The sequence below is a fragment of the Typopeltis vanoorti genome, chromosome 16 (assembly GCF_054136105.1).
Source record: "Typopeltis vanoorti isolate ZY-2024b chromosome 16, IOZ_Tvanoo_1.0, whole genome shotgun sequence".
NCBI lineage: Eukaryota > Metazoa > Arthropoda > Arachnida > Uropygi > Thelyphonidae > Typopeltis > Typopeltis vanoorti.
Genome location: NC_143564.1, coordinates 108,380,918 through 108,394,286, shown reverse-complemented (window position 1 = coordinate 108,394,286; position 13,369 = coordinate 108,380,918). Strand labels below are relative to the sequence as shown.

At 38.2% G+C, this 13,369-nt stretch overlaps 1 protein-coding gene across 1 annotated transcript in view; it reads left to right on the top strand.

Annotated features, from left to right (window-relative positions):
- LOC150098254 (OTU domain-containing protein 7B-like) overlaps nt 1-13,369 on the top strand; it is a 235,979-nt gene that overhangs the window by 221,138 nt on the left and 1,472 nt on the right. The window lies entirely within an intron of this gene.

The following is a 13,369-nucleotide window of genomic DNA, read 5'->3' as shown; positions in this document are numbered from 1 at the left end:
CACATAAGCCTTTTCTCACATTAATTATGATTCATATCATGAAAAACAGTATACTTGTTAGACTATTTTCTATAAATTGCACCACCCTCATTATTATCATATTCTATGAAATTATTAAATTCAGATTTTTCTTCATTTACTGTTGACTTATTAAGCATGTTTATTATTGCTAAGTGACCAAACAAAGCTGCTATTTTTGGCATCAGTTAGCTTACCAAATTTAGTCATAACTGAACCATCAGTTGCTATGCAAATTATGTCTAGAAAGGCAGGGACCACATTTGCCTGTTTGTTTCTCTTCAAGTTTTAAGCAATTCTACATTGCTTAAAACTGACTTGTGCACTGGAAAATTGACATATTTTCCAGTGCACAAGCATCCACAAAATTCCCCGTGGAGTGAACATTTATATTATTTAAATATCATTTATTACTTTCTGATGTGGTGTGATGTGGTGAGGGATAGTGGCGCTAGCGTCGCCATAGCATGTGGCGGTGAATTTGAGCTGTGCAGAAGAAAGTGATTTTTAATCGGTGAATAGTCTGTTTTTCCCCTGTTTTTCTACATTTTTGAGTGCTAAATTGTTTCTCTGAATACGAGTGTACTTCAGTGGTTGTTTTTTGGAAGTTAGTTGCTGTCGCGATATAATATATTTTGGTACCGTTGGAATCGAATGCATAACGGTGGAAGACAAAACGAAGCTAAGTTTTCATTACTGTATTTAGTTATATTTCATTTTATTTTATTATATTTAATGTACTTAAATGTTTTGTTTTGCTTGTAATTGTTTGTACTTTATTTATTTAACGGAATTTATTAATTGAATAATTATTAAAGATTACGCTACTCGGCAGTAAGGAATGATGGCGGATTCAGCTGCAGTCGCAAGTGGCATATTGCCAAGTCCTCCGCCATTTAAGAACTCTATTATAAGCAATATCATAAGGGACTTTGTGGCATGCAGTACTTGCGGCATGTATGCATCTCGGGAATTGGATATGTGGCTTGTGAAAGAGAGCAGAGAGCATATGTGTGCAAATGCAGGCAGTTGGAGGAAATAAATGCATTAGAAATATCGATATCTGACCTTGTTGCTCCAGGAACAGGGAATGAATGTAGGAAGACAAGTAGTGTGATAGGAGAGAATGAAAAAAATATATATATGAATGAGAAAATAATAGTTGATAGTGTGGAAGGTGTGAGTAACTGTGAAAGTTTAGGAGATGGTTTTGTTTGGGAGAGTGAATTTAGATTAAGAGTGACTGACCTGCAGAGGGAGATAGATGAGCTGTAAGAGGAGGTGGAATATCTTGTGAATGAGAGCAGAAGTATGAAAGATAAGATTAGGAGAATGGAAGAGATAAATGCAAGGCGAATCAGAGTAGGGGAGAGAGAGAATTTTGGGAGTATGAGTGAGAGGTATGGGAATGCTAGCAGACAAGAGAATGGAAACAGTAGAAGAGAGGGAATGAGAGAGAAGTATGGGAATGCTAGCAGACGAGAGGATGGAAACAGTAGGAGAGACGGAATGAGAAAGAGATATGGAAGTGCTAGAAGAGGAGAGAATGGAAACAGTAGGAGAGTTGGAATGAAAGAGAGGTATGGGAATACTAGAAGACGAGAGGATGGAAACAGTAGGAGAGACAGAATGAGAGAGGGATATGGAAGTGCTAGAAGAGGAGAGAATGGAAACAGTAGGAGAGAGGTATGGGAATGCTAGAAGAGAGAATAGCAGTAGAGGAGAGGGAATGAGAGAGACCTATGGGAATGAAAGAAGAGGAGAAAGGAAATGGTAAGAGGTATAATGTATGCCGACTCAATGATCCGTGGTGTTCAAGATAGGATGCGTGAGGAGTGTTTGCCAGGAGGAACAATAGAAAGGGTGGCTATGGCAATTAAGAGAGGTGAAAGGGTGGATGAGATGATTGTGATGGTAGGAATAAATGACTTGAGTGGTAATGCAAGTCGGGCAGTGAGAGATAAGAGATTTTTGCTTGAGGCTGTACGGAAGAAGACGGAGAGAGGAAAAATAGTGTGCGTGTTGCTTAGGTATGATAATGATGAGCTGAGCAGAAGAGTGGTGATATTGAATGGCATAATAGTGAGAATGTGTGACAAGACAGGACTGGTATATGTGGATGCTTGGAGTGCGTTTGAGGAAAGAGAGGAATTGTATGCAAGAGACCGCTTACGTTTGAATGAGGAAGGACGTAGGCATCTGGAGAGATTGCTGTTCTGAATGAGTCAGTGTCCCAGGGAGGATGATAGCAGGGGTGGCCTCTTGTGGGAATGAATATTTGGGAGAAGGGAGACGATGTCAGGTAACACCAAGCCCAGTGGAGTCTAGAAGGGATAATGCTGGGTATAGAAACAATTACATTTATATGCTTTATACTAATGCCAGGAGTATCTGGAATAAGGGAGAGGAATTGCTGGAGCAGATAGCATCAGCCTGACCAAAAATTATTGGGATCACTGAGACATGATTGACAGAAGGGGATATAATAACAGGAATAGAAGTCGCTGAGTATAGCATTTTTCGTCAGGATAGGAGGGGAAAGCGTGGTGGTGGGGTACTGCTTATGATAAGTGATGACTTATGTCCTCTAAGAGTGGAGGCTTTGGAAGGAAGTGAGACAAATGATTTTGAGAGCATATGGTGTGAGGTAGAGGTAGTCAAGACAGGATATTTAGTGGGGTGTTGCTACAGACCCAGAAGCACAGCGGATGGGGACCAGGAGATGTTTAGACAGCTAAGTTTGGCAAGTGCAAGAAGAATGATTATTATGGGAGATTTTAACTACTTCTTCTTCTTATTGTGCTATCTTCTATCAAAGGTCAGCGACCATCTTGGCAAACAAACTGCGCTCTTGTGCTAATCTGAGCAGTTGGTTTGACAACACCACGTCGTGATGTTGTCAAACCATGATATTCTTTTTCTTCCTCTAGTTCCTTTGCCAATTCTTCCTATCAAAATAGTTTGTAGAAGTTGGTATTTGCTGTTTCTCATGATGTGGCCAAGATATGATGTTGAATAATAGTTGATATTATTCAACATCATATCTTGATTATTTGTACAAGATGTTTCTTGTACAAATTTTCTTGATTTCGTTTCTTGATTATTTGTACAAGATGTTTAGCTTTGCCAATGGATTTTAAGACATCTTCATTGGTAATTTTTTCTGTCCATGATATCTTTAGCATTCTTCTGTATAGCCATATCTCAAAGGCTTCGATTTTCTTGATGGTTGTCACCTTCAATGTCCATGTTTCAACTCCATAGAGCAAAATAGACCACACGTAGCATTTCAGCATTTGGCATCTGACTTCCATGTTTAGGTCTTTATTGCAGAATAGTGTTCTCATTTTCATGAAGGACTGCCGTGCAACTTCAATCCTTGTCTTTATATCTATTTCTGGATCCCACCATTCGTTAAGCCAGCAACCAAGATATTTATATCTTGACACTTGATCAATATTTTTCCCATTGAGTGTCAGTTTCATTGATGAGGCTGGATGTTTGCTGATGATCATGTATTTTGTCTTTTTGATGTTTATATTTATTCCCATTCTTTGACTTTCTATGTATACTCTGTCAATGAGTTTTTGGAGATCCATAATATTATCTGCAATTAGCACGGTGTCATCTGCATATCGAAGGTTGTTAACAATCTTTCCATTTATTGTGATTCCCTCTGAACATTCTTCCAATGCTTTTTTAAAGATTACCTCTGCATATATGTTGAACAGGAGTGGTGAGAGCACACATCCTTGTCTCACTCCTCTTTTGATGTTAATATCACTGGTGGTAATGTTGTCTAATTGAACGGTAGCTGACTGATTCCAATACAGATTTGTTATTAGTCTTATGTCTTGTTCGTCTAGCCTTATTTGTTGAAGGACTTCTATTAAGTTAGTGTGTCTGACTTTGTCGAATGCTTTTTCAAAATCTATGAAACACATAAAGACAGATTTCTGTTTTTCTATGCATTTTTGTATCAATATTTGGGTACAGAAAAGGGCCTCTCTAGTACCAAAACCATTCCGAAAGCCGAATTGTGTGTCACTTAGAGTTTCTTCACTTTTTCTGTAAATACGATTCCGAATTACTTTCAAAAATATTTTTAATGTTTGGCTCATTAGACTAATAAGTCGGAAGTCACCACAGGAATTCGTTTTGGGTTTCTTTGGGACAGTGATAAATGTAGATTTGAGCCAATCTGATGGAACTTCATCACTTTCATGTATTTTATTAAATAGCTTTTCAAGAAGTTTGATGTTATCTGGTTCTATTAATTTTAAAAATTCTGTTTGCACACCATCTGGTCCACTGGCTTTTCCTGTTTTACTTGTTCGTATAGCATTCTCTATTTCATATTTCATGATTGCTGGTCTTTGAATGTTATCTTTTATATTTATAGGCTTCTGTCTAGTATCATTGAAAAGTTCTGTTACATATTTTATCCAAATCTGTGCTTTATTCTCTTCTTCTAGAACTATTTTTCCGTCTCTTAGAGACACTATTTGCTTTTTCCTCAGTTTTCCAGGAATTTCGTTGATTATCTTATACAGTTTGAAATTATCATGTTTCTTCTGAAGCAGTTCAATTTCAGTACCTAAATTTTTCATCCAATTTTCCTTGGCTTCTTTTATTTTTTTCTTGATGATGTTATGTGTTTCTGTATACCTGGCAAGGTCTTTGTTTTTGTACATTCTTCTTGTATCAATAAGAGAAAGAATCTCATCTGTCATCCATTCCTGTTGTTTTATATTATTCACATAACCTACTTCTTCAATACTTGTTGTTACGATGGCATTCTTTAAGCTATTCCAAAGAGATTCCGCACTTTTATTTTCTTCTATGTTAATCTGTTGTAATCGCAGGTTAAGCTATGTCTTGGCACTTTTATTTATGTTCTGGTCTTTCAGTTTTTCTACATCAATTTTCTTTTTCTTCTTTTGTGATTTTTTAGCTGATTTTAATCTAAGACGTACTTCTGCAACTATGAGATTGTGGTCTGATGAGATATCTGCTCCAGGATAAGTCTTTGCACTCTTTATACTACTGTGGAATCTTTTATTTATCAGTATATAATCAATTTGATTTCTGACCATGTTATGTTGGTTATCTTGAGGTGATTTCCAAGTGTACAGTCTTCTGGGTGGAAGTTTAAACCAGGTATTTGCTATTGTTAGATCTTCTTCCTGACAGAACTGGACTAGGTGATCTCCTCTGTCGTTTCTGGTGCCTAAGTCATGTTCGCCAACAATTTTCCATCACTCCCTCTTCCCACTTTTGCATTGAAGTCACCCATCACTATGTTTATATCATGTTTCTTTGTTAGGTTTTTAATCTCTTTTAGGTGTTCATAAAACTCTTCAGCATCTTCTTCACTTTTGTCAGATGTGGGTGCATAAGCTTGGATGATATTTATGTTAACGGTTTTTCCTTAAGTTGTAACAGCATTATCCTTTCAGAAAATGGAATCCAATTTATTACTGATTTATTGATTTCTTCATCTACTATTACAGCTACACATGTCGATGTTTGTTCTCATTATTCCCAGAGTAATAGATTGTCGTATTATCTTGTTGACACTTTCCAGATCCTGGCCATTTTGTCTCGCATATGCCCAAAATCCGGATGCCCAGCCTCTTCATTTCTCTTGTGGCATTTCTTAATTTGCCAGCTTCATACAGAGTTCTGACATTCCAAGTTGCAATTTTAAAAGTGGACACCATTTTGAGCCCGGAGATTCTTCGCACCCCTGTCCCATTTAAGGGACGCCGGGAACTTGGGGCCAATTGTAAGGAAGATGCATGTAGCAATAGGGGAATGGAATTTCTAGAATTCTCGAGGGACAAATGTCTTAGGCAACATGTGACAGAGAGAACAAGAGGTTCAAGAGTTTTGGATTTGGTTATAGCATCAGAAGAGTTGATAATAACTGAGTTGACATCTCTCCCACCAGTTGGAGAGAGTGACCATATGGTTTTGACTTGGAAAATGAATAGACATGCAGGAGTTTCAAAGAGATGGGAACTTATGTGGAATTATAATGCAGGTGATTATAATAGTCTTAGATGTCAACTTGGGGAAGTTTCATGGAGGGAAGAATTGGAAGGCCGGGATATCGTTAGTGCGTGGGAAATTGTGAAAGAATATTTGTTAGCAATAATGGTAAGTTGTATACCACGAGTGAAGAAGAGGACACAGTTTGGAGTAAAGTGGATGACAAACAATATTAAACAGGATTTGTGTGAAAAAGAGGCTATGGAAGAGATATAAGGAGACAGGTGAAGAGAGGATGCGTGAAGAATATAAGACACAGGCCAGAAGAGTGACTAGTGTGATAAGGAAAGCGAAACTTGAATATGAGAGGAGATTGGCCCTAAGATCCAAAGAAAATCCTAGGGAATTTTTGAGCTATGTGGCCAGTAGGAGGAGAAATGACTGTGGAAGAATGATATTGTGGGATAAAAATGGGAATAGAGTGACTGATGCAGAGGACATAGTGGAATTGTTCAATGACCACTTTATTGGAGTATTTCATCCTGGAGGAGTCAGTTTTAATGCTAGAGGGATAGGGCAAGTTCAAGGTTTAGAGGTACAAGAGGAGAGTGCGTTTCAGATACTGAGAACTCTGGATGTCAATAAAGCTTTTGGACTGGATGGTATTTCACCACGAGTTTTGAGAGAATGTGCTAGGGAACTGACAGTGCCTTTAACCTGGCTTTTCAATGAAAGTCTGGCTTCGGCAAAGGTGCCCAGGGAATGGAAGGAAGGTAAGATAGTGCCATTGCATAAGGGCGGTAACAGACTGGAGGTGTCTAATTATAGACCAGTCTGTGTGTCATCAGTAGTTGTTAAGATCTTGGGGAAAGTAGTGAGGAACCGTATACAGCACTGGGCATGAGAGTAATGTTATCTGTGAGAGTCAACATGGATTTGTGAAAGGGTGCTCTTGTTTTAGCAATATGCTAGCCTTTTATAATAAAGTTACAAGAACATTAGATGGGGGAAAGGCATATACTGCAATTTTCTTAGACTTAGCAAAGGCATTTGACAGGGTGCCACATGATAAGCTGATATTTAAGTTGAAGCACATGGGTCTGGATGTTAGATGGTCAACTGGATTCAGGATTGGCTGTCTGATAGGTATCAGAGAGTTGTGTATGGTGGAGCAGTTTCAAGGAGGCAGAGGGTTACAAGTGGGGTGGGGTCCCACAGGGGCTCAGTACTAGGACCTATATTGTTTAACCTTTATATCAATGACATTGCCAGTGGATTGCAAGGGGATATTCAGTTGTTTGCGGATGATGCAAAGCTTGGAAGGATTATTAGTAATAGTGCAGATGTGGTAGCCTTGCAAGAGGATTTGAATAAGCTAGATAGATGGGCAAATGAATGGGGGTGTCAGTTTAATGCAGCAAAATGTAAAGTCTTGAGGTTTGGGAAACATCGATGGGATGCTGCATACTCTATGGGAGGAGTTATACTGGAGGAAATAGGGGAGACAAGAGATCTGGGGTTGATGATTGATAGAAACCTGAAGTTTAGGGCACATATTGCAAAGGTGGTGAAGGTAACACAGAGGATTGCTGCAATTATGAGAAGGACACTGACCTGCAGAGATAAGAGGGTTATCATTCCGTTGTATAAGTCTCTGATCAGACCACACTTGGACTATTGTTCTCAGATTTCGTTCCCAGGATTTGACGGGGATAAATTAACTGTGGAAAGGATACAAAGACGGATGACAAAGATGGTTTCAGGACTGTACAAGGATAGTTATGAGGATCGGCTGAGAGAATGTGGACTGCAGAGTTTGGTGGATAGAAGGAGGAGAGGTGATATGATTGAGACTTTTAAATTGTTGAGAGGTGGTTACAGGGTTGACACTGGGGAGTTCTTTCGCTTGGTTGATCAGCGGGAAGGAGTGATGACAAGAGGCCATCCCTGGAAGTTACGAAAGGAAACTGTGAGCAAGAGGGTGAGGAGTGGTTTCTTTGCGTGGAGGGTGGTTGAACCGTGGAATGCATTGCCTGATGGAGTGGTGAGAGTGAGAACGGTCAATGAGTTTAAGGAGTGGTATGATAGACTTTGTTTCTTGGGGGGGGGGCCTCTCCTCGATGAGTCTTGACAGACTTTATGTTCTTAGGAAGGACCTCCCACAATGAGTCTTTTGACTCCATGGAGGCCTAAATAATAATAATAATAATGATGTCTACTACCTTTTGTAACCTTTTTCTGAATAAATCATAAACTAATTTTTAAATGAGTACCAAAAAATTGGTATTTGAATACCATAAAAATTTATTGGGATCTCACTATTGTAAGATCTACACACAAGCTATGCATTGACTCATTTGCAATCACTGCCCTGACCTCCATCTCAATTCACTCCTATCATATCTTGTCAGAAGACTTACAGATTTTACTATCCTACTCTTATTTTTTAATTCTTTCAGTAACTTTCGTATTCTATTGTCTTTTATACTTTCTACTGTTTCAGTCATTTGTTCCTACTAAAATTATTAACTGTTTTACTTGTCCTTTTTTGAAAACCAAGAGCATCACTAATATCTTTAGGAAAGTACAGTTTCATCATACTCTCATCAAATACACTAGCTATGCTTTATGCTGTGAAAGATGGTGTAAGTGCACTGTTTCGCTTATTAAAACAAATAAGCGAAACAAATTGCTATTCTCCTAATCTTTCATCACTTCTTTCATATTAAAACACGCTCTTCCAACTTACATGTCCATCATTCATTCTTCATTCACTTTCACTTATTTCTGTATGTATTCCTTTCTTCATTCTCTTCAACACACATTTTCATTCCTTTTTCACAAAAATTCACCACATAGTTATCTCCCTTTTACTGACAAGAACATGTCCAATGTCCACTTGACTCACATAACACTTTTGGCTCACTCTCTCTCCGTCCCCTTCTTTCCTTATCATCCACAAACCGCCAAATTGACATTGAATAATGTATTACATGCACATGCTGCATATTACAAAGCCCTGCATAATAAATTTCATTAACTTCCTGAACAGTGACATCTTGCCTTCCATTGTTCAGGTTAGTTTTGTCTCCATTATTAGTACTATAATAATGTATAAAAATAAGCTTATAAAAATTCACGCTAAATTAAACACTAAACACAATTAAAACTAAATCTAATAAACTAATAATTTATGTCATAAATATCTAACAAAAATTTCACAATATTGCTAATTAAATTATTGGAGGTGTCAGGAATAATAATATTGCTAATTAAAAAAGAAAATCTTACACTAGCCAATCTTTCTCCACATCTCATCTAGCACTCCTTTTTATCATCACATAGAAAAAGTAGATATTAAAGATCCAACATATTTCAAAGCTAAATGCTTGTAGAAACGCATGAAAGTTTCATAAAATTTTACCATAGAATTTACAAGAATACATTCTCAGTATCTACTGTCCAAACACCTGTATGTTTCGTCTTTTATTAGTGCATTATTTAAGATTTCACTTGCCTGACAGCTGTTTTGAACTGTTGGTTTTCTTCAGGGACCAGGCAGAAACTCTCACTGAATAAGAGCTTTTGCTCCCTTAAGGTTTCTGTCTGGTCTCTTAAGAGAACCAACCAGTTCAAAACAGTTGTCAGGCAAGTCAAACCTCAAAAAAAAATAAAAGGTAAACTTTAAAAAAATAAAAATAAAACAGACATTCAGCTTTGAAATAATATTGGATCTTTAATATCCACTTTTCCTATGTAATTTTACATCGCCAAAATGAAGCCCTGTGGCTCTTCCTTTAGTAATTCCTTTTTATCATTACTATATACTGAAAATGACATCAGAGATTTATAATTATGTAGTTCACCTTTTCATCTTGAAATGAACAGTAATATTAAAAAAAAATGTTTTAATATTACTAATATAATTAAAAAAAAATTCCATTATTATAAACTTTTTAACATACAAAAAGAAATGATATTTGCATGCAGAATACAAATATCATGCCATTGCTATTCCTCAGTCAGATCAAAGCTCTTTTGTTAAAAAAATATATACAGGTAACCCTCATATAATGCGCTACTTATACAATGTGGTCTACAAATTGTATAACCCTTGTTCAACGCGGTACTATACAACGCGGCTTTGACAAAAACACAGTCTAGAAATTGTAGTAATCTTTTATCTTTTCATATATTTTTCACTGCACGACTTAAAAATCAAATTTTATCTTCTTTAAATTTGTGTCTGCCCATGTCATTCAGATAGTTATAAGTAGTGAATTTATATTTGGGGAAACACCCTTTAGCACACATGTACGTCAATTATATACCGTATAAAGTATTTATTGTTGAAAATTATCTTCGTTTTCTGCCAGGAAAGCGCATTAAAAATCATAAGTGTGTTATCTCAAGCTGAGCACTTTATTTTCTGGTGAGTTACATACATAATATGTAATGCTTTTTTATGTAAAAAAATTATTTTTATAGTAATGGCCACAAATTGCATTGAAAGGGAAAAAATGAATATTGAAAAGAAAATTCGTCTCAAAGAAAAAAAAATTATAATTATGGATCGGTTGAAAAATGGAGAAAAACCAGTTGTTGTAAGGACTTTGAATTTAAATGAATCAACAATTCAAACAATCAACACAATGAACATAAAATCTGAGAAAGTGTTTATTGCTGGGTCAACGGTAAGTGCAAAGCTCGTTGCTCATGTATGCAATTTTCGAAGAGAAAAATTAAGAAATCGCTAATGATTTGGAAAGAAGATGCACTCAAAAGAAAATTCCTTGGGATGGAAATCTTATTAAACAAAAAAACTCTCCAAGTTTATAAACATTTATAATGCAGACCAGGTGTTCAATGCTGATGAATCCGGGTTATATTGGAAAAATACACACACGGACAAAGAAATTAGCGCACTAAGAAGGAAGCATAAGATTCAACTGAAATTTTATTGGTGTAATGATACAGGTGAGTGATGCACATGATGGCAAAAACAGAGCTGAAGGACAATTACAAAGGGATCTGTGGTATGCAATCCGGTCATCATCAATAGCGTGTTGCACCACCTCGTGCAGCGTTACATGCTGCACTACGGTCCGGCATGGTGGCGAACAGACGCTTGATGTTCTCCTGCAGGAGACTGGCCCACACGTGTTAGACGCTGTGCTCCAAATCCCAGATATTGTGGCATGGTGTTTCAGCTGCTCCCAAACATGCTCGATAGGGGACAAGTCCAGGGAGCGGGCAGGCCATAGAAGTGTCTGTACACGACGTAGGCAGGCCTGGGCAACCCAAGCTGTGTCCGGAAGGGCATTATCCTGCTAGTATAGCGCTCCTGGTATCCCGGCCAGGAATGGGAGAACATGGGGCCGTAGGATGTCGTCCACATACCGCTGCCCTGTCAATGCGCCACGTACCACTACGAGGGGTGATCGGCTATCAGGCTATGGCTTCCCAGACCATAATGCCTGTAGTGTGGGAGGTGTGGCACACTCGATAGCAAGGTCGGGATTGTGTCCTTGACCAGGGGTCCTCCACACCTGGACATGATGATCATCTGTCCCCAAGATGAAGTGCCATTCATCACTGAAGACCACACGTCGCCAGTCTGTGGCGTTCCACATCACTCTCGCCTGGCACAACTGCAAACAGAGTCGGCAATGTTGCGGTGTTAATGGGAGCACATGTAAGGGGCACTGGGATCGTAGATTCACCTCCGCGAGGCATTGGGAAATGGTTCGTGGGCACACAGGAGCCCCTACATCTGCCTGTATAGTGGACCTGGTCGCTGTGGGATCCCTCCGTGCTTGCCGCACGATCCGTCGATCCTCTCTAGCATTGGTCCTCCTGATCCGACCAGTGCCACTCTGCTGTGTGGCAGTGCCAGAACGTGTCCACAGCTCCCAACACTGTCGGACGGTATGGTCAGAACGGTTCATGTGCACGCCTATACAGCGCACTGACCACCCTCCGGTGTTCAGGTCGATGATCATGCCTCCGTCAAAGTCCGTAAGTTGCTTAAATCGAAGTCTCTGGCATCTACCAGGCATTATTGTCACTCTGTACTCTAGCTTGTGTCGGCCAGTGCTTTTCGCTTTAATCGGCTATCGACTACACGGCGGCTTTATAAGGCTGCCGGTTCATGCTTGCAGCACCACCGCAGGGTGTGTGGGCATGTGCAATCGCACCAAACTTGGATCATTTGCATACCACTCTGCACTCTAGCTATTTGCTTCGTTTCACCGTTGTACCATATTTTCTTCCAGGTGTGCTAATTTCTCTGTCCGTGCGTGTATGCCAAAACGCACCTATATTTCGAAAAAAGAAAGATCAGCTCCTGGATTCAAAGTTTCCAAAGACAGAATTACTCTACTGTTTTGTAGCAATGCATCAGGTGATTACATGACAAAACTAATGTTTATTAACCGATCCTCAAATCCTCGTGCTATGAAAGATTAAAATATGCACTTATTTTTATTTTGCCTAAAACATTTATGCATTACGTGGAATGAAGCTTAATTACGATTTGTAATTTTTATAATTTTTATAATTTTATACTATGAATTTGTATCATAGTTTATTTTCTTAACTGACATGAATTACCTGAATTAAATAAAAATATTTTTTTGTTGGATATGTCGTTGTTTATATAATTCAAAAAAAAAAAAAAAACGATTTTGGAACATAACCCTACTTTTTGTATGTGATCTGAGTCTCGCATAATGTGATTTATATAACGCAGCATTTCTGTTGAACCTAACATCCATGTTATGCAAGGGTTACCTGTATGTATGTATGTATATATATATTATTATTATTATTATTATTATTATTATGGGATCCCTCCAGGGAATCCAAGGGACTCATCGAGGGAGGGCACCTACTCTACAACTACACTAACCCACCACCACAGCAATCACAAACATCCATGCCCACGGTGGGATTCAAACCCGCAACCTTTTGGTTGGAGAGTGGATATGCTAACCACTCAACCAACCAGGCAGCATGTCTAGAGTTTTCTGGTACATCATAAAGGCCTCTTTCTCTGCATGTCTCCTGTTGAAAACCCAGTATATACTCTGAAACAGTGAGATAGAGATAGGAATAGATGAAGAGCTTTTTTTATTATTATTTTTTTTTTAAAGAAAAAAAAAATCTTTCCATATCTAGAGATAACATTGCCGAGTAGTTGTTGATTGACTGATTTATCAGATAATTTGCACTTTGCGTGCAGTTTCATTTCCTTCTGTGATCTTTCACCTGCTTTCACTTGCATTGCTGACCTGTTATTATGAACTCCATGAACATAAAGCATATAGTTATGTCAGATATTACAATATTTTCTTAT